Source organism: Coloeus monedula, assembly GCF_965178545.1.
Source record: "Coloeus monedula genome assembly, contig: HAP1_SCAFFOLD_4, whole genome shotgun sequence".
Lineage (NCBI taxonomy): Eukaryota > Metazoa > Chordata > Aves > Passeriformes > Corvidae > Coloeus > Coloeus monedula.
In genome coordinates this window covers 96640-114478 of record NW_028120829.1, presented here as the reverse complement: position 1 = coordinate 114478, position 17839 = coordinate 96640, and positions in this window count along the sequence as shown.

Here is a 17839-nt window from a genome sequence, read left to right as displayed (position 1 = left end):
GTAGGCATACCTGAAGCCACTTTCTGTTCAAGTTACAAAGCATTATATACTTTTCTTTGCAGAGTATCTTAACACATAACAACCAATAAGCACCATACCCAATACCTTTACATTTGCCTATAGCCTATCATAACTACTACCATCACCATATTATAGTCATTATTATCCAATCACAAGAGTAAGTAAGTTACAGTGGAAAATTCTCAGACCTTTCTTCTTCTTGCTACATCAACATTTCTTGTTTGCCTGCCATATCTCTCTTTTTGGTAAAGACATGTTTTCTATTTACTTATGCTCTTCTTGAGATGTATTTACTTGGTGAAAAACATGTTTTTGTTTGTAGTCACATACCTTTGTCCTATTCCTAAAAATCTCCTTCCTACTCATCTCCAGCCTTTGCCTTCTCAGTTACTCATCGATCACTGTTTCAGCAAAACATCTTTTATTCTATATCAAAACTTACTTTCATTTCTATCACATCCCCAGTTTCTACATTCAGAGATCTTTCTGCCAAGCCTACATACCTGTGAAACTTTCTTACCAAACTTTCATCCTCCCCAACAGTCCCCACTGGAGATCCATCTGCTTTCAGGTCTGCCATGCACAGACCACCCTGCATCAGGCAATCCCAGGAAGCACAAGTTGTCTGAATGTCTTCCTGGTGCCTTGGGCCCTTGGTAAACAGGGCTTAACAGAGATGCTGGCAGGGGTCCAACATCCCTCCCCCTCACAGGACACCTCTCTTTGCCCAGTTAGCTCCAAGTGGCTACCTGGGGACAAGTCCCACATGCCCATGTTCCTCGGGATGGGCACATCCTGCACAGGGGCGGCACCTCATGACCCAATGGCAGCTTCTCTAATAAACATCGCCTGAAGCTCCCACTCTGCCCATGGCAGGCACGCTGTGAGTGTCTGTGACATCCCGGCTCTGTGGCAGCCTGGGGACTCCTGGATGTCACCATGGAACCCCTGTGAGTGTCCATCACCTCACGGTTCTTTAGGAGCACGGGGATTTCACCACTGGACTCCTGTCACTGACTGTGACATCCCGGCTCCTTGTCAGCATACAGACACGTCTGTTGTCACCATGGAGCCCCTGTGAGTATGTGTGAGCTCATGGCCCTTTGGAAGGAGACACCCTTGGGATTTCACATGAAGCCCCTGTGACCGGGTCTTTAGCAGCCCAGAGACCCCCGAGATGTCACTGTGGAGGCCCTGCGCTTGTCTGTGAGCTCTCAGCTTCAGAGCCGGCTGAAGACAACTGTGGAGTCCCTGTGGCTGTGTGTGACTAATGCACCTTTAGGAGCCTAGGGACCCCTGGGATATCACGGTGGAGCCTCTGTCACTGCCAGTGACCTCGTGGCTCTTTAGCAGCCTGGAGACACTTGGAATGTCACCGTGGAGTCCCTGTGACAGATCAATGCCCCAGCAACATGAAGTCCCCTGGGATGTCACCATGCAATGGCTTTGACTGCCACTGACCCCACAGCTTTTTTATCATGCCAGGAAAAGCCTGGGATGTCACCATGGAAGCCCTTTGACTGCTTGTGCCGTGGTTTAGGAATGATATTCCCCCATTTCATGCTCCTACTAAAACCGCGGCGCCTCTCACTCCCCTACTGCCTCGCATGGAAAGCACAAAAGACAAAGATCCTGGGCTGGGATAAGAACAATTTACTGGGAACAGCAATGAGATAAGGAACAAACAGGAACACCAACAATATTGATAACAGAAGGGATAAGACAAAGAAGTTACTTACAGGGAAAACTGCAACACCACCAACCCTGCCCCTGTGTTCACCCAGGTGCTTGTGGGAAACCAGAATAAGGAGATCACCATCCAGGTGTCTTCCCAACATGGATCACCAGGAATGTGGGTCACCAGGTCTCTTTGCAAAGTGGGTCCTCTGATGGAGGATGAAGTTGGGGCAGCAGACAAAGCTTTTCCTGCAGTTGGGGTGGTCCCAGGGCTTCCCTTACCGGTGGCTCCGTCGGTGATTAGTCAAGTAAGAACTCGGAGTGAAGCTCTTCCCACACTCAGGACACTTGTAGGGCCTCTCCCCAGTGTGGATGCGCTGATGGGGGACAAGGCTAGAGTTGCGGCAGAAGCCCTTCCCACAGTCGGGGCAGCGGAAGGGCCTCTCGTCTGTGTGAATCCGCTGATGCAGGAGGAGAGTGGAGCTGTCCCGACACCTCTTGCCACACTCGGGACACTCGTAGGGCTTCTCCCCGGTGTGAATCCTCTGGTGGTGAATCAGGGCCAAGCTCCTGCTGAACCTCATCCCACATTCCCCACACTTGTAGGGCCGTTCCCCTGTGTGGGTCATCTGGTGGCGGATCAGGCTGGAGCTGACATTGAAGTCCTTCCCACATTCCAAGCACTTGTAGGGCCGTTCCCGGTATGGATCCTCTCGTGGTGGATCAGGTGGGACCTGCAGCGGAAGCTCTTCCCACATTCACCACACTCATAGGGCTTCTCCGTATCATGAAGCTGCTCATGGACCACCAGGGCCGAGCTCTGGCTGGAGCTCCAGCTGCCATCCCGGCACAGGGTGGGTCTTTCCTCCTTGGAGCACCCTGGGCTGGGTTTGGAGCCCCTCTTTGTGTGGGATCTTTGGGGCTTTACCTTCCCGTTGCATTCCTGTGACGTGGAGCCACTCAAAACGACCTCTTCCACAAGACTCTGTCGGGGGAATTTGCCCTTCCTGGTCTCCATCCTCAGCTCGTTGTCTGGGGGAGGAAGAACAAAGAGAGGATGGGATTTGCTTCCATGTCAGAAGGAAGGGGAAGGCGATCCCTTCAATCCGTCCTCAGCAGGATGGCGTCGGCAGCAGGGCTGTCCTGCAGCCAGGGGTGATGCTGGGCTGAGACATGGAGCAGAAGAGAGGTGGGAAAGGGGCAGTGACTTCTGCCTCACCTGTCTGGCTGTCCTGGGGCATCTTCCTCTTCCTCGCAGCTTTATCCTCCATCCAGCCAAGGTTTGGGAATGGGAACTCCTGCAATGGGGAAAAACAAGGTGTGAGCGCATTGGGTTGGAGGTTCCTCCTGCCCAAGTCCATCTCTAGAAGTCACCGGGCCTCTGGTGTCCATAAAAACCTCCAAAACACCAAGATTCAGTTCAAAAGAAGTCCCCTGCCAGTTCCCCCTCTCTGGTCCCTCCACTTTGAGGTTCTGGGGGCTCCCTCGTGTCCCAGCTGCTGGGGGTCCTCAATGTATTGGGTTTCCCCCATCTGCTTGGTCCCCACCCACCCCAGGCTGCCTGGGGTCCCTGGAATTCCAAGGCTCCCCCACTTTGATCTCCAAACTCTGAGATCCTTTGTGTCCCTCTTCTCTGGCATCCCCTCACTTTGGAATGCTGGGGGCTTTGGGAGTCCTGGGGTCCCTTCTCCCCTTATTCTCTGCTTCAGGGAGCCAGGGCTCCAAGGCATTCCCCCTTTCCCACTTCAGGGTCCTGGCAATCCTTGAGGTCCCCCCTCTCTGAGGTCCCCACTTCAGGGTCCAGGCAATCACAGGGTTCACCCTTTCCAGATTCCCTCTCCTCCAGATTGCTGGGGTTCCCCCAGTCCCAATATTGTTCCTCTCTGCTCTCCTCACTCTGCAGGTCCCAAGGTGCCCCTGCTCTGGCTCTTCTGGGGGGTCCCACAACCCCATGGCTCTGGGCTGAAGGCAGCAGTGCCTGACCCGGGAAGGCCAACTCTCACTGTGGGGTCAGGACCCGGCATCTCCTCGCCCACAATATGGGCTCTACTGGCAGCAGCTACCAGGACTGCCAGAAAAACACTTCCTGGGGACACCCCAGCATCCCCCAGAGGATCTTTTTGCCTCAGCTTTGGAGTCCTGCAAGCTCCAAACAGCCCCTCCCAAAAAACACTGGGCTGCTTTTAAGGGGAACTGCCAGGAGAAATGAACCCGGCTCAACCACCTCCAGAGAGAGTTCAGGTTGGGGTTTGTCATAGGTTAGCAAGCATAGTCCCGGAAGGGATGTCCTTGCTAAGGGGTGCTTACAGTTTCCTCTGGGAACTGATAGAACCTATCAGCTGGCCAGTTTGAATATGGACAAATCTCTAAGCCACTTACAGTTGTGAACACCTCTGTGATCCACATTTAAGAATAGACAAACTCCCCCTCCAAGCTCTCTCTCGTTTCCGGCGCTGGGACAGGTGGCTGCAGGGCCTGTGTGGGGGCCAGCGGGCCCGGCCAGGCCCTGCTTGGGCCAGGCCTGGCCGGGCCACGGCCATCCTGAAGCCATGGACCTGTTCCAGCCGTGGAACCCCCCCCACTTCCTTGCCGTGGGCAGCCGGAGCGGCTCGGCTCTCCCCCCTCTCCACTGTGATAAGAAAAATTCAACATTCCAGCTGCAAAGCTGCAAGGCCGAGGTGAGATTAACCCTTTTACTGCTGTGAAGATCTGAAAACCTGAGGGAAGAGAGAGAGGAGATGCTTAAAGCTGAAATTCTGTTGTGAAGCTATGATATATCAGAGTATCCCATTGTAATTTCAGGAAGATATGGGGGGTGGAGTGTTCAACTCGTAAGCAAAAGCACCTGCGCTGAGATAGGCAGATGCTGATGCAGCTGTAATTTCATGAGAAGTTTGGACAGGGAGAGATGGACCAGATGAGGACTTTTGCTCCAAACGGGAAAGGAGAAAACCTCAGTCCCTAGAGATGAACCAGATGAGGACTTTTGCTCCAAATGGGAAAGGAGAAACCTCAGTTCCTAGAGATGCTCCCAGAGATAGTCCTAACAAGGAAGATGATGAAGACCCTTTGCTCCCAGGGAAGGAGAAGGGCCTCTGTTTTTGTTTCTGAACGGCTCAACCTTAAAATTGTACCCCAAAAAACTTCAAGAGTGGACCCTCAAAAGCAGTTGCGGGAAAAGCTGCAAGTCGGGGGAAAGGACTCACACGCAGGCAGAGAGACTCCTCTTCCTAAATGGACTGAACGATATTTGGAAGTGGGCGGCTGTCTCGTTGTGATACTGTTTTCATTCATAGCAGGAGCAAGAAGAGACTTCTCTTCCTAAATGGACTGAACAAGGTTATTATGGAAGTGGTAACCAGACTGAACATCTTAAGGGTTGTCTTTTTACATTGTCAGTGGGAGAAGGGAGGAAGGTGGGGGGAGGAGGAGAGTTCTGAAGGTGGTATAATTTTTTTTTCTTCCCTCTTTTAGGTCTGTTAATAAACTTTATATTCTCTCAAGTTTGGTGCCTGCTTTGCATTTCTCCTAATTCTTATCTCACAGCAGATAAACAGTAATGAGTATTTTAGACCAAACCACTACACCATGGTATGTGAGGAGGCGTGGCCGTTTCTTTTGTTTCCTAATTGCCCCTGATTGTCTCCTGGGCAACCCCCTGCCCTCACAGCCTCTTCCTTTCAGATGGGACAAAATTCCTGAAAAGAAAAACAAACCCACAACAACCAGCAGTCACACCCAGCCTGAGGGGACTTCTCTGCTAATTGGTCATTATCCACCGGCAGAATGGGCAGCTGCAAGGACTTAGACAATCAAGGACTCCCAAAATATCCTGTGACTCAGAGAATGACATCATTCCATTGTGAACCTCCCTGACCTGGGGGAGGTACTGAGCATTTCCACCTGAACCTGAGCATATAAAACCGGGCTTGGGGGAACTAGGAAAGCACTGCTGCTCAAGGGATCCAGAGGAGGAGCAGAACTTCCACAGGACCAGCACTTTTGACAAGACTGTGACCACCACGTGGTAGGATCTCGACCATCACTCTGACCAGCACGGTGCCAGGTTGTACTCAGTCTTTGTGGCTTAAAACCTGTTTTCTCTTGATTGCTGTATTTATTGTAATCTCTTTAATGAATTGTGAGCCCGACCGGAACTCTCTCTGGAGGTGGTTGAGCCGGGTTCATTTCTCCTGGCAGTTCCCCTTAAAAGCAGCCCAGTGTTTTTTGGGAGGGGCTGTTTGGAGCTTGCAGGACTCCAAAGCTGAGGGAAAAGGATCCTCTGGGGGATGCTGGGGTGTCCCCAGGAAGTGTTTTTCTGGCAGTCCTGGTAGCTGCTGCCAGCAGAGCCCATATTGTGGGCGGGGGGATGCCGGGTCCTGACCCCACAGTGAGAGTTGGCCTTCCCGGGTCAGGCACTGCTGCCTTCAGCCCAGAGCCATGGGGTTGTGGGACCCCCCAGGAGAGCCAGAGCAGGGGCACCTTGGGACCTGCAGAGTGAGGAGAGCAGAGAGGAACAATATTGGGACTGGGGGAACCCCAGCAATCTGGAGGAGAGGGAATCTGGAAAGGGTGAACCCTGTGATTGCCTGGACCCTGAAGTGGGGACCTCAGAGAGGGGGGACCTCAAGGATTGCCAGGACCCTGAAGTGGGAAAGGGGGAATGCCTTGGAGCCCTGGCTCCCTGAAGCAGAGAATAAGGGGAGAAGGGACCCCAGGACTCCCAAAGCCCCCCAGCATTCCAAAGTGAGGGGATGCCAGAGAAGAGGGACACAAAGGATCTCAGAGTTTGGAGATCAAAGAGGGGGGAGCCTTGGAATTCCAGGGACCCCAGGCAGCCTGGGGTGGGTGGGGACCAAGCAGATGGGGGAAATCCAATACATTGAGGACCCCCAGCAGCTGGGACACGTGGGTGCCCCCAGAACCTCAAAGTGGAGGGACCAGAGAGGGGGAACTCGCAGGAGGCTTCTTTTGAACTGAATCTTGGTGTTTTGGAGTTTTTTATGGACACCAGAGGCCCGGTGACTTCTAGAGATGGACTTGGGCAGGAGGAACCCCCAATCCAATGCACTCACACCTTGTTTTTCCCCATTGCAGGATTTCCCATTCCCAAACCTTGGCCGGATGGAGGAGAAAGCTGTGAGGAAGAGGAAGATGCCCCAGGACAGCCAGACAGGTGAGGCAGAATTCACTGCCCCTTTCCCACCTCTCTTCTGCTCCATGTCTCAGCCCAGCATCACCCCTGGCTGCAGGACAGCCCTGCTGCCGACGCCATCCTGCCAAGGATGGACTGGGGGGATCTCTTTCCCCTTCCCTCTTACATGGAAGCAAATCCCATCCTCTCTTTGTTCTTCCTCCCCCAGACAACGAGCTGAGGATGGAGACCAGGAAGGGCAAATTCCCCCGACAGTCTTGTGGAAGAGGTCGTTTTGAGTGGCTCCACGTCACAGGAATGCAATGAGTAGGTAAAGCCCCAAAGATCCCATAAAAAGAGGGGCTCCAAACCCAGCCCAGGGTGCTCCAAGGAGGGAAGACCCACCCTGTGCCGGGATGGCAGCTGGAGCTCCAGCCAGAGCTCAGAACTAGTGGTCCATGAGCAGCTTCATGATACGGAGAAGCCCTATGAGTGTGGTGAATGTGGGAAGAGCTTCCGCTGGAGGTCCCACCTGATCCACCACGAGAGGATCCATACCGGGGAACGGCCCTACAAGTGCTTGGAATGTGGGAAGGACTTCAATGTCAGCTCCAGCCTGATCCGCCACCAGATGACCCACACAGGGGAACGGCCCTACAAGTGTGGGGAATGTGGGATGAAGTTCAGCAGGAGCTTGGCCCTGATTCACCACCAGAGGATCCACACCGGGGAGAAGCCCTACGAGTGTCCCGAGTGTGGCAAGAGGTGTCGGGACAGCTCCACTCTCCTCCTGCATCAGCGGATTCACACAGACGAGAGGCCCTTCCGCTGCCCCGACTGTGGGAAGGGCTTCTGCCGCAAGTCTAGCCTTGTCCCCCATCAGCGCATCCACACTGGGGAGAGGCCCTACAAGTGTCCTGAGTGTGGGAAGAGCTTCATCCAGAGCTCTCACTTGACTAAACACCGACGGAGCCACCGGTAAAGGAAGCCCTGGGACCGCCCCAACTGCAGGAAAAGCTTTGTCTGCTGCCCCAACTTCATCCTCCATCAGAGGACCCACTTTGCAAAGAGACCTGGTGACCCACATTCCTGGTGATCCATGTTGGGAAGACACCTGGATGGTGATCTCCTTATTCTGGTTTCCCACAAGCACCTGGGTGAACACAGGGGCAGGGTTGGTGGTGTTGCAGTTTTCCCTGTAAGTAACTTCTTTGTCTTATCCCTTCTGTTATCAATATTGTTGGTGTTCCTGTTTGTTCCTTATCTCGTTGCTGTTCCCAGTAAATTGTTCCTATCCCAGCCCAGGATCTTTGTCTTTTGTGCTTTCCATGCGAGGCAGTAGGGGAGTGAGAGGCGCCGCGGTTTTAGTAGGAGCATGAAATGGGGGAATATCATTCCTAAACCACGGCACAAGCAGTCAAAGGGCTTCCATGGTGACATCCCAGGCTTTTCCTGGCATGATAAAAAAGCTGTGGGGTCAGAGGCAGTCAAAGCCATTGCATGGTGACATCCCAGGGGACTTCAGGTTGCTGGGGCATTGATCTGTCACAGGTACTCCCAGGGGCTCCACAGTGACATTCCAAGTGTCTCCAGGCTGCTAAAGAGCCACGAGGTCACTGGCAGTGACAGAGGCTCCACGGCGATATCCCAGGGGTCTCTAGGCTCCTAAAGATGCATTAGTCACACACAGCCACAGGGACTCCACGGTGACATCACAGTTGTCTTCAGCCGGCTCTGAAGCTGAGAGCTCACAGACAAGCCCAGGGGCTCCACAGTGACATCTCAGGGGTCTCTGGGCTGCTAAAGACCCGGTCACAGGGGCTTCATGTGAAATCCCAAGGGTGTCTTCTTCCAAAGGGCCATGAGCTCACACATACTCACAGGGGCTCCATGGTGACAACAGACGTGTCTGTATGCTGACAAGGAGCCGGGATGTCACAGTCAGTGACAGGAGTCCAGTGGTGAAATCCCCGTGCTCCTAAAGAACAGTGAGGTGACGGACACTCACAGGGGTTCCATGGTGACATCCAGGAGTCCCCAGGCTGCCAAGAGCCGGAATGTCACAGACACTCACAGCGTGCCTGCCATGGGCAGAGTGGGAGCTTCAGGCGATGTTTATTAGAGAAGCTGCCATTGGGTCATGAGGTGCAGAAGGGACCCCCAAGCACTCCCCATAGATCCTGAAATCCCTCCAGGACCCCCAGGCTTTCTAAACTCCTTCTGTGAGGGGAGCCTGGGAATGGCCGGATCCAATCCCAGCCCCAGATTTTGGCAAGGGTTTATGTTGATTTCGCAAGGATTGGACAGGTGGAATTGAAGCTTTATGCAAATTGTCCCACGGGATGAGTAATAGCAAACCAGATCTATTTATATAAGTACATATATAATTGATTACACTCATGATCAGAGAAAAAGATCTTAATCAGAATTCTTTACTGTACAGTATGGGAGCTGTAACAACTATTACAATCTAGTGCTCTAGGACACAATTTTGAAGCACTTGTATTAAAGCAGAACCAGTCATTAAGCAGAGATTGATGTCACTCACCCAGACCCATGACCGTGAGCAAATCTCTGTGGCTCGGCCTTGAGCAGTGACCTTGAGGAGTGTCCGCACTCCAGGGAGGGATCCCCACCTCCCCCAAGAAGGGAAATGTCAGAAGACGTTGCCATTAAAATTTGGGATGGGGCTTTTCTAGTCTGAGGCGCTGCCCTGTCACTCAGATGTGCCCCAGCTGTGCCAACTCCACAGCTCTGGAGAAGCTCTCAGTGGTGTCACTTGGTTGGTTATTCCTTTCTCCAGGGATTTTACCAGCTCTGCCAAAGCTGCAGCTCCCTCTGAGGATATTGAATTTTATATGGAGGAGTCAGGCTGGTTTCTGCATTCTTCACCCCAAAAGCAGTGTGACCTCCCTTCTGCATTCCCCACTGGGGGCTTTGCAAACAGGGCCTTGTTGGAGCTGTTTGAGCCCATTTCAGGCAGAGCCTCCTGCTCCAGCAGGAACTGCCTTTCCTGTGCCATGGCCAGGGCAGACCCTGCTGCAGGAGAAGCCCCAGGCCAGCCCAACACATTGAAGGCCTCAGTGCAGAGTGCCGTGGTGGGAGCTGTGCCAGGGAGAGCCTGAGACACCAAAGGCACCTTGGCAGCAGCAGCTCCTTGCAGGGCATGGCCAGAAGCCTCCCTGGCCAAGCCGGCCCAGTGGCCAGCACGGCAGAGCTGCTGCTTCAGGGGGTGACTTCTGGCTGGGCTCTGCTCCACCCCACAGAGTGTGAGCTGAGCACTGAGTCTGGCACAGCCCTTGTGCCTGAGCCCTGCACAACCTCAGGGTCACCTGCGGCAGCCTGGCTCTGTCAGGCCCTGGGGCAGGGCAGAGGGAAAGGCCAGAGCAGGGGCTGGCTTTGGCTGCTGAATGTGGGCTCCAGCAGAGATGAGGAGTTGAGCGAGTTGAATATGAGCTCACTGCTGTGACATGGGCCTGACTGACAAATGCTTGGTCTCAGGAATATCTTGGGGACAAGATGTTCATCACAAAACCACTCATCCCTGCAGAGACAAGACCAGGACAGAGGAAAGGAGAGAGCCAGGCCCAGGGGACAGGGCTGGAATGGTGATGGCTGTGAGGTCACTGCCACTGCAGCAGCCTGGCTGGCCCCCAGCAGACATTCTGGCCAGAAGCATTGTGAGGTCACGCAGCACATCAGGGAACCCCCACAACAGGAATTCCATCCTTGGGGAGTGGAGGGGTTGCCACAAACCTCCTGACCTTGAAGAATTTTGCGATGGAGCATCGTTCTCTGGCTTGCACAGCTGCAGTTCTGTGCCACTCTCACTGTAAAATATTCCCTCCTTAGATCAAATCTAAATTCCCCCTCATTCAGTTTAAAGCTATTGCCCCTTGTTCTGTCACTGCAAGGTTTGGGAAAAAATAACACTCCATTTTTCTTGGACCTCGATCACTATGTTTCCATTTTCAAAGACCTTCAAGAGAACCCAAAAATCTCCCAAGATGGGCTTTGGAGGCCTCATCACAAAACCAGCAGGTGGAGGCTGAGGGCCCTGGGCTCAGCTTGTGGAGACTGAGGACAGAAGAGAAGTAGCCTGGGAGGGCTTGAAGGGAGGTTTCAAAGATGGAGGAGCTTTTCTTCATTGTATAAAACAGCCTGACAAAGAAGTAATGGCACCAAGGGCAGCTGGGCAGCCCCAGGCTGGACACCAGGAGAAAGGTCTTTCCCTCCCAGGGAAGTGCTGTGGTGCAAGACGTCCCCCAGAAGGAGTCTGGAGCAGCCCAAGGCTTTGTGTGCCCAGGCAGAGGCAGGCAGGACACAGAGCTGCCAGCAAAGGAAGGGGCCGGCAAGGTGGGGCAGCCGGGGGGATGAGGACAGCCTGCAGGGACAGAGGTGCAGGGCAGGGACAGCGTGGGACAGCCTGGGCTGCAGAGGGCAGAGGGATGGGCAGCGGCTGCAAGGCCCTGACAGAGCCAACTTGTGCAGCACTTTGGCCACGGCTGCTGTCCCTGGCCCTGAGGCCAGGAGGGGACAAGTGACCCTTGCAGCCCTGGGGCCTCAGGGCCTACTTGTTCCTGCCCAGCAGCCTGGCAGGGGCCGCCCCATGGTGCTGCCCTGGGCACTGCACATCCCCACATCCCAGTGCCCCGGGAAGAGCCCCGCGCACTGAGGGAGGGACAGGATCTGCCTTGCCAGGGGCTGGGGCTCAGGCCTTGGCCCTTTGGAGTCATGGAACACATCCAGGTTTCCTCAGCCTCACAGACACCTTCCTTTGCTTGTCCCCACCTGCCATCACTGCCTCCAGTGTTCTGCTCTAACTGGAACCTGGGGACACTTCCTCATCCTCAGTGTTCCGCAGTGGGACCCATTAAAACTTCAGGAAACTCTGGAGATTGATACTGACTTTGAATTCCTGAGAGATTTCTTCAGCTCCCTCTCAGGGACTGATGTTCAGGGCCTCAGCACCAAGCCCCAAGAGGGTCATCAGAGCCCTTGTGCTGTGTGTGTGCTGCTGAGCTGGGCCGGGCTCCTGGCACAGAGGCGGCTCCTGGCAAGCGGCAGCGCTGCAGAGAGACAGCTGTGGCCAGGAGCAGCTCCTGGGCCCAGCCCAGCAGGGCTGGGGCACTGCCTGCAGCCAGCCCAGGCACAGCACGGAGGCACACAGGGCTTAAATTCAGCCAAGGCTGCGAAGGTGCTGAGAAGTTGCTGGAGCAGAATCACTCCCAGCCCCTGGCACAGGAAGCCTTTGGCTGCAGGACAAGGCAGCTGCAGCTCCTGGAGGGATCTCCTGAAGCTGGAACATCCCAATGTCTACGGATTCTGTGAGTACAGCTCAGAGCATCTCGAGTGCACGGGAGGTGAAATGCTCATGAAGCTCTGACAATGCTGAGGGTTTCTGATCGCTCCCAGAATATTTCCAAGCCAAGGATTTTGATAAAATGAGGACATTTCCTGAGACTTTGTTTTCAGTTTCCTACTAGTGGAGAATGGCAGGGAGGGGATATAAATAAAAGGCATTATGAATTTTGACAAGTCCCTGAGACATCTGAAGTCTTACTTTTAGTGATCAGTCTTAGTTTGGCCTGTTGTTTTTGCAACCCACAAACAGAAACTGCCCCCAGCCAGTGCCCTGCAAAGAGGCAGGTTCCTGCAGGGTCAAGGAGAGTGCACAGAGATTTGGGGTCTGTGAGTGGTGGCAGGGACCGATCAGGCCCAGGCAAACAAATCCAGGAGGAAAATCTCCAGGAAGCAGAGATAAGATCAGGGAATGACAGAAAATGAAACCCAGAAATGTTGTGTCAGGAGAGTTGAGAGGTCTCCTGTCTTGGGGTGACATCCATAGGATCCCCTCCAATGAAGCCCTCTCCCTGGGAAAACCCCCTCCCTCCTCGTCCAGGGCTGGCTGCAGGGTGTGAAGGTGGGGGTGCAGCCAGGGGTGCCCAGAGCTGTCCTGCAGAACCGTCCTGCACCCCTGTCTTTGCCAGGACAGGGGACCTGCCAGCTGCCAGGGGCACCTCTCAGCCTGCAGGGCAGGGAGCTAAAGGCAGCTGGATCCTGGCGTGAGAACAGCGCCCACTCCACCACAATCCATCCTCCTGCAGCCCCCACAGCCAGATCCCCCATCTCCTGCTGCCCCTTCCCTCCCAGAGCTTACCCTGTGGGACAGCCCAGAGCTGAGCCCATCCCAAACTCTCTTGGGTCCCAGCACAGTTGCCCCTATTCCCACTCAGGCACTTTGAGACAACAGGGCTGGGCATTGACCCCTCTTCCAGGACCCCGGAATCAGGGAAAACAGGAATGTGGGAGGACTTGGAGTCAAGGGTAGGCAGGTGATTGGAATCTGCAGTCACTGGAGGCACTGGGGAGCACTGGGCAATGTTGATCACCCCAAGACAAGGCTGAGGCTTGGGAAATGGCTCAGGTGTGCTCCTTCCCACAGCCGGACCACTCCATTCCCTTTCCTCGCAGACCCCAAATCTGTTCCACCTCCGGCCCCAGAGCAGAGTTTAGGGGGGAAAATGTCCTGCCCTGACCCTCCCCCTGTCCCACCCACAGCCACCGTGCCCACACAGAGCACCTGGCTCCAGCTCTGCACAGCTGCTGCACATGCAGGGTGCCAGGGAGCCCATCCCCAGTAAGGCTCAAACTCCAGCACTGTGCCTGGATGCAATTTGCTGCAGCTCCCCAAAGGCCCTTGTCCCCACAGAGAGTCTCTGCAGTTCCCTGGCCCTGGGCCCAGGCCAGCGCTGGACCTGAGCAGGAAGTGCCCATCCAAAGGGACGTGGAGAAAGAGGGGCTTGTCCCCAGGCAGTCCCTCGGAGCTAATTGGGCAAAGAGAGGTGTCCTGTGAGGAGGAGGGATGATGGTCCCCTGCCAGCATCTCTGATAAGCCCTGTTTACTCAGGGCCCAAGGCACCAGGAAGACATTCAAACTCCTTGGGCTTCCAAGCTGTTAAAATCCACTGAGAAGTGGTTCCTGAGAGCTGTTCATGGCTGTGATTCCTTTTGGACATTCCAGGGTATTAGTGAAGGGTTCTGCTTCTCTCTTTCCCAGGGACACTGTGGATCCATCCAAGATGTGTTGTGGGCATGCTGGGTAAGCATTTCAGGCACCTGCCTTGACTGTTTGCTCTGGAACTTGCCCAAGGAGCCGCAGGGCCTACAGGGGAAGATTTTCCTTGGGAGTGTTGCTGCTTTGTGCCCCATGGAGGAGAGAGCAGAGTGTCCCCATGGGGGATTCTTGACCTCATGGACAAGTGCTGTGACGTCTTTGGTGTGCTGACGTTGGTTTGGACAAGAATTGAGGAAGTGTCCGCAGGGTCCTAATTAGGGAACGTTGGCCCAGGAGAGCTCCAGGCTGCCTTGGAGATCAGTGCCAATCAGGGGGATGGCATTGGACGGCCGCTGACCACGTGCCAACGGCCGTGGGAGAATGAGCTGGACACGCACAGAGGCTCCCAGTGCAGGCAGATTGGCCCCCAGCTGCAGGGACGCCATGGGAATGTCCCTGCCTCCCTCGGGGCTGTGTCTCAGCCCTGCAGAAACTGTCCCTGCTCTTGTGCCAGCATTTCAGGAAGGATGAGTTTCCCCTCTCCTAGCGACTGCGTCTTCTGTCAAAACAATTGACGAGGGTCCTCAGCACAGGAAAGACTCGGACCTCGTGGAGCACTTCCAGAGGAGGCCACCAAGATGCTCGGGGGACTGGAGCAGCTCTGTGACAGAGACAGGCTGGGACAGTTGGACCTGTTCAGCCTGGAGCAGAAAAGGCCGTGGGGACACCCCATTGTGACCTTTCAGACTTCAAAGCACCTCCTCGGAAACATGTGGAGAAATGTTTCTGTAGGGCCCATGCCAAGAGGAAACGGGGAGATTGTTTTCAACTGAAAAAGAGGGTGGGTTCAGAGCAGAGATAAGGGAAAATTCTTGATGCTGAGAGTGGTGAAACACTGGCACAGATTTCCCAGCGAGCTGGTGGATGCCCCATCCCTGGAAACATTCCAGACCACATTTGACGGGGCTCTGAGCATTCTGATGGAGTGAAAGATGTCTCTGCTGCCACCCACAAGGAGGCCCTGCCCTGTGGTGTCGGGTACCGGAGTGCTCGGTGTCTCTTGTAGGATGCAATTCCCCCAGGGAGCAGAGGGAACACACAGCACCACTGTGAGCAGGAGCATCCTGCCATGGAGACGGGAATATTCTGGATGCAGAGGCTCAGGCTGCCCTGTTTGGCTTCTGTGTAGAGGGAGACAAGTGTCAGAAGAGACTGAGAACCAGGAGCCCCCACCGTGTCTCTGAGTCCCCTTGATTCCCTGAGGCCTCACAGTGTCACAGGTTCTCCTTTGGGCCACGAGGTCCCCCGGTGTCACAGGGTCCCTCTGGTCCCATGAGCCCTTGTGGTGTCACAATGGTCCTTGGTTCCACCAGGCCCCACATTGTTACAGAGTCCCCTTTCTGCTGTGAGGTCCCACATTGTCTCAGGGTCGCCTTGGCTCCATGAGGCCCCACATTGTCACAAGTTCCCCCCTTTCTGCCATCAGGTCTCATATTGTCACAGGGTCCCTTTGGATCCATGAGGCCCTGCAGTGTCACAATGGATCTTTGGTTCCATGAGGCCCTGCAGTGTCACAAGGATCCCTGGGAACCACGAGGCCCTCAGGAATCACAATGGATCCTTGGTTCCATGAGGCCCCACAGTGCCCCAGGGCCTGTGGATTCCACAAGATCCTGGAGTGGCACAGGGTTCCTTTGGTTCCATGTGTCCCCGCGGTGTCACAATGTCCCCACGATTCCAGGAGGCCCCGCAGTGTCACAGACAAGTAGCACTGGAGTGGGAGCAGCACCAGGGGAGGTTTTGCAGCTGCGCTGGAACAGCAGCAACAGCAGCAGCCAAGGAGCAACAGTGGAACAGCGGTGGAATGCAAGTCCCGTGAGCAGCGGCTGAGGGAGCTGGGGTTGTTTATCCTGGAGAAGAGGAGGCTCAGGGGGGACCTTCTCACTCTCTACAAGTCCCTGACAGGAGGGGGCAGCCAGGTGGGGCTCAGTCTCTTCTCCCAGGGAACACAGACAGGACAAGAGGACACAGCCTTGAGCTGCAGCAGAGGAGATTTAGGCTGGAGATTAGAAAGAGTTTCTTCACAGAAGTGGTGATTGGGCACTGGAATGGGCTGCCCAGGGAGGTGGTGGAGTCGCCAGCCCTGGAGGTATTTAAGGAAAGACTGGATGTGGCACTTGCTGCCATGGTCTGGTGACAAGGTGGTGTTGGGTCACAGGTTGGACTGGATGATCTCACAGATCTTTTCCAACCTGGTTAATTCTGGGATTCTGTGATTCAGTGCAGCAGCGGTGGAACCTTGGTGGAAAAAGAGTGGGAAATGGCCCAGCAGCTGTGGAGCAGCGCCTGAGATGCCCAAGCTGCGGGACACAGAGCGGGTCTGAGCGCTGTGTCCTGCGGGAGCCGGCCCCACACACCAGAACCATGCCCGTCAGGCTGACCCAGAGCAGGGGGCAGCGGCAGGAATTGCTGCTGGGCTGCGGAAGGTGCGGATCCAGCACGTTTGATGGTGACTCGGGGGTTGGATCCTGGTCGTTGGCGGCCACCTTTGGTGGTAGTGGGACACTTTCAGTTGATCTGAAGTCGTGAACTCAGGAGAAGGTCAGCACAAAAGGAATCAAGTGGCCTTTGCTACTGCAGGGAAACACATCTTGGTAGAGGTGTAATGATTTCTGATGTAGGAAGCAAACGGAGTCAAGTTTTGGCCTGTGGTTTTGTTCTAATCCAGGGACAGTTTCCAAAATGATGCAAGTTGTGGTGAAAAACCAGGAACGTGCCTCAGCATGGGGTTGTTGCACACTGAGTACAGAGCTGTTTGTGGTGGTTATGATCAAGAAAACAATTGGAATTCTTGTCCCTATTTCACTCTTTCTCCCTCTCTCTCTGGGAATGAGCCTCCAACACTCCCTGCAGCTCTGCTTTCCTAGATCTGCTCCTCTGGAGTTGGGCTTGGCCAGCTGAGCAGCGGGAAGCAGGAGGATAATGGACCATTCCAACTGCAGACTTCCTTTTTGTAGCCTCTGGATTTCCAGCGTTTAGAAATTGTCATGTTTTAAACTTTCTGACCAAATCCCACAGGTCTCACTTCTGCCCTGGCAGAAAACCCTCCTGTGGCCCTGTTTGGGAACGGACCCTCGGAAACACCTCACTGCAGATGAGTTTTGCTTGGATTTGCTAAGAGATGACAAGAAGATCAGCACAAGGAGGAAGGCTGAGGGAGAGGGAAGGATCAATTCCTTCCTTTTTTCTTCCCGTTGGAAAGTCTCCTGCAGAGGTTGTGCTGCAGCCAGAGACTTCCCGGGCCAAGGGCTGAGGGAAACGATTCAGCTGAGGCACTTGAGGCATCTTGTCCCTGGTTTGTAGCCCTGGATCTGGGAGGGGACTCAGCTGCCCCCCCTGCACCCCACAACCCCCCTGAAATGGGGGATTCCTCCCCCCTCTGCCAGGTGCTCCTTATCCATCCCTCGCCTTGGTGCTCCTGCTCTGAGCTCCCATGGTCATTCCTGGTGGTGGGGAGCAGGAGGGAGGAGTTCAGAGCAAACCTGGGAGGTGCCAGCAGGCTCAGAGATGTGTGGAGGTGACAGTGAGACCGTGACGGGATGTGCAGATGGTCACGGGGACAGGACAACACCTCGGGGATCAACTTCTTGGAGATTTGGGGGAATTTCCTTTGGAAAGCACACACGGACACAGACACATGGACACGGAGTGTAAATTTGCTGAAGGGGTTTATTGGCCATTTGAGGAAAAAGGCCCAGGGCTCACAGGGGATCAGGCGATTCCTCCAGGGATGATCATCATCTCCTCATGCCACTGGAGGGGGACAGGACATGGTTTTCCCCACCTGGTCCAATCGCACAGCAGAGGGTCCCTGGATGGGGTCCCCGGGCCGGCGCCCCGCCTCGGCCGGTGCCAAGCAGCCGGTTTAGAACTGGTGTGGACCAGGGGAA